The sequence below is a fragment of the Syngnathus scovelli genome, chromosome 13 (genome assembly GCF_024217435.2).
Source record: "Syngnathus scovelli strain Florida chromosome 13, RoL_Ssco_1.2, whole genome shotgun sequence".
Classification (NCBI taxonomy): Eukaryota; Metazoa; Chordata; class Actinopteri; order Syngnathiformes; family Syngnathidae; genus Syngnathus; species Syngnathus scovelli.
In genome coordinates, this window is record NC_090859.1 from 2,485,593 (window position 1) to 2,489,329 (window position 3,737).

Consider the following 3,737-nt stretch of genomic DNA (forward strand, 5'->3'; position numbering starts at 1 on the left):
TGTCAAGCACTTCGTTAAAACCCCTAAAGGCAGTAAATTATAATGGTAATGGTAGCGACATTCAACGAGGTATTCATGTTAAAATGTCCTCAAACACTGCCCATCATCGTGTCTATGATAAGAGGAATTACTGCCTTTATTGCGAGAAACCTTTTGCAAAAATTGCAAGGCATCTGATGCAGAAACATTGCGATAAACCTGACATAGCTAAGGCACTGATGCATAAGAAAGGCTCAAGCCAGCGTAATTGTTTATTGACCAAAGTGAGGAATCAAGGAAACTACCAACATAACTGTGAAGTACTAGCATCTGGAAATGGACAAATCGTGCCAAGAAGGCAAGCAACAAATCCCTCAACAGCTGCAGACTATTTGCCATGCAAGTTTTGCTTTGCTATGTATGTCAAATCTGACATCTGGCGACATATCAAAATTTGCAAATTGCGAGTGAAAGAAGATGGACCAGTGAGGAGAAAAGTTCAAGCTGCTTGCTCCATGTTGTTGCCCACTGACACCTCCATTTCCATCGGACTGAAACGGGTTCTTGGAGACATGACATATGATCATGTTACTCAAGTGGTGAAAAGTGACACGCTGATAATCTCACTGGGAGAGAGGATGTTTCTAAAAAATGGCGAGTCTAGCCGATATCGGGCAGACATGCGCAATAAGATGAGGGAACTTGCCAGACTTGTCCTAGAGGCAAGGGAAATCGACAAAGACATTGTCTTTCTGAAGGATTTAATCCACCCAGGGAAGTTCAACACTGTACTCAAGGCTGTGAAAAGTATGAATGGGTTCAATGACTTGACAAACAGATATGCCGTTCCTTCAACACCGGTAAAACTGCGCTATTCCCTTGTTACGGTGGCACAGATTTTGCAAGGAGAGGCTCTGCGTCAACAGGACCACGGCTTACAGGAAAGAGCAGATCAATTCCTGCGATTAATCGAAATGGAGTGGTCAACGCTTGTGTCATCCAATGCTCTGAAAACACTTTATCGGAAGAAATGGAACAACCCCCAAACACTGCCCTTATCCGAGGACATCAAAAAGCTTCGTGATCATCTGAAATGCCTTGAAGAAGCTAACAAAAAAGCACTCATCGACCATCCATCGACAAAGGCATGGAGTGAACTGTCTCAAATAACTCTGACACAGCTTATAATATTCAATCGGCGTCGTGAAGGAGAAGTGTCGCGGATGGAGTTGAAATCATACCTGGACAGAAACAAGAAAAGCATGCAGGATGACATTCTGAACAGTCTATCCCCTTTGGAGAAGAATCTGTGCAATCATCTCACCAGGGTAGAAATAGAGGGGAAAAGAGGGCGCAAAGTTCCAGTGTTGTTCCCTCCTGATGTCAAGGAATCTGTGGATCTTCTCCTCAAAACAAGGGAAGAGGTTGGGATTGCCCCAAACAACCCCTACATCTTTGCCCGCACCCATTTTGGTTCTGAGGGGAATATTCGTGGATGCGATACTCTAAAAAGATTTGCAGAGGCCTGTGGAGCAGAACGGCCAGAAAATATAACGTCCACAAAATTGCGAAAACATGTGGCTACTGTTTCACAGCTGCTAAATCTAAAAAGCCATGAGCTTGATCAGCTGGCAACTTTCATGGGCCATGATATTGAAGTCCATAGGGAATACTACAGACTGCCTGAAGAGACCTTGCAAACAGCAAAAGTCAGTAGACTCCTCTATGCCATGGAAAGTGGAGTGGGGCAATTCAAAGGACAGACCTTGGAGGGCTTAATGCCAAACATAAACTGTAAGTATAGGGTTTCAATAACTTGCTACACTTATTACTAAACAAAGCAAAGGAAAATGACTTTTAGTGCACAAGTATTGATTTAAAATATTTAGTTTCAGCTGAAGAGGAGCCGGATGACTCTGAGAGGAAGGACATTCCGTCTGAGAGGCCCACTCTCAAAAGTCAAGAAAGTAAGTTTTCACTGAATATTCATTCATTATTTACATCTGCATTGTGACTTTCAATCACAATAAGTGCAAACGTCTTATCGTTGATCATGTGATTTCAGAAAACTCAGAGGAAGGTAAAGAAACAGTTGCTACTTCAAGAGAGGCAGTTGGGGGACAGCCATCTAAACAAAAGGGTGTGTTAGTGTAGTGACTCTAAAATATATTGTCTCCTTGAATTCAAACACTTTGTTTGACATTTGTTAACAAGGAAAATGGATGACTAATAATGCCTGTGTAATGTGCTTGTTTAAGAAGATTGAATGATAATCATTTCCATCCATCTATTTATTCACTTTCTTACTTTCTTTGTTTATTTACAGTGAAATCCAGAATACCCTGGTCAAAGACAGAAAAAAACATTATCCAATGTCATTTGAAGCAGTTCCTGACAGAAATGAGGGTTCCTCGAAAGGAAGACTGTGAAAAATGTTTAAATGAAAATCCATCACTCAAAGATCATGGACGAGACTGGAAAGCCATAAAATTCTTTGTACACAACAAAACGCCTTGGGATCCCCCGGGATGAGCTGGATGAAGTGGCTGGGGAGAGGGAAGTCTGGGAGTCCCTCTTAAAGCTGCTGCCCCCGCGACCCGACCCCGGATAAGCGGAAGAAGATGGATGGATGGATGGACTTATTGTTATTGTGTGTTAATTTACCAAATAGATAAATTTAGCAAAGGTTTAGTTGCATTTGTTCCACAGCAAAGCGGCACTCAACGTGCTTCAAGGTATTTGATCAAAGTCGAGGACGAGTCAACCAACTGTGAGAGAAGACGGCTGGTTGAGGAAAGGGAACGGCGTCTGCGGGGGTCACGAGCCAACAATGAAGTGCTAATTCACACCACACTACATTCTTTAGCTAATCAGCGTTGCTACAGACACAATCTCCCCTCCCTTAGTGTAGCAACGCCTCTGTAACCAGGGCAACCATAACATTAAAAAGAAGGGCACGTGGAGTAACGACTCAGAACTGATGGAGGTTGTAACTGAGATTGCTTTCTCTATCGTTCTCCTCGCGAGTAAACCTGTTCTGGTTGTCTTCTCCTCTTCATTCCAGCGAGTGATTTAATGTCTAATCGTATTTAGACCCAATAGTCTTCAACACATCGGCGGAGTCAAGGCAGAGTACCTCCTCTTCCTGATGGCGGACAGTTTTAACTGCTGGAGTGCCGTTTAGTGCCTCGAACCTCCCAAATAAGTTATTTAGACCATTTAGGAAGTCAGCATCAACTTCACCCACCGGGGGGGAGGGGGAGTTGTAGTCTGTAATTGCCCGTATGTCTTGCCACAAACTCCTGGTGTTGTTGGCGTCGTGGAAACGATCCTGAATTTTTTGACTGTGGTCTCGCTTCGCTACCCTGATGGCACGGTTCAAGTTGGCTCTCGCTGTCCTCAGTGTCTCCTTGTCGCCAGACTTGAAGGCAGAGTTCCGCGCTCGTAGCGTTTGACGTACCTCTCCAGTCATCCAGGGTCGTTGGTTGCCCCGGGTGATGATAATCTTAGTGGTGCTGACGTCCTCGGTGCATTTGTTGATGTAGGCTGACACAGTCATGGCACACGCATGTCCAATCTACATCGGGAAAACTGGGAGGGAGGGAGGCAGGCAGGTAGGGAGGCAGGCACGGAGGCAGGCAGTGTCTGTCTGTTGAGGTTTTCACCATGTTCTTCTCCTGCTGAAGTTCTAACTGGACGTCCATCAGTTTGGCTCTCAGCTCGTCATTGGCGGCTTGAAGGGCGTCCGTTCGCTCCGC

General features: G+C 44.7%; 1 long non-coding RNA gene across 1 annotated transcript; it reads left to right on the forward strand.

Moving 5' to 3' along the window:
• The first annotated feature begins 1,337 nt into the window (after window positions 1-1,337).
• Window positions 1,338-2,478, forward strand: LOC125979895 (uncharacterized). Its single transcript, XR_007485485.1, has 4 exons — window positions 1,338-1,773; window positions 1,869-1,946; window positions 2,045-2,119; window positions 2,306-2,478. It is a non-coding gene; the product is annotated as an uncharacterized lncRNA (long non-coding RNA).
• The last annotated feature ends 1,259 nt before the right edge of the window (window positions 2,479-3,737 follow it).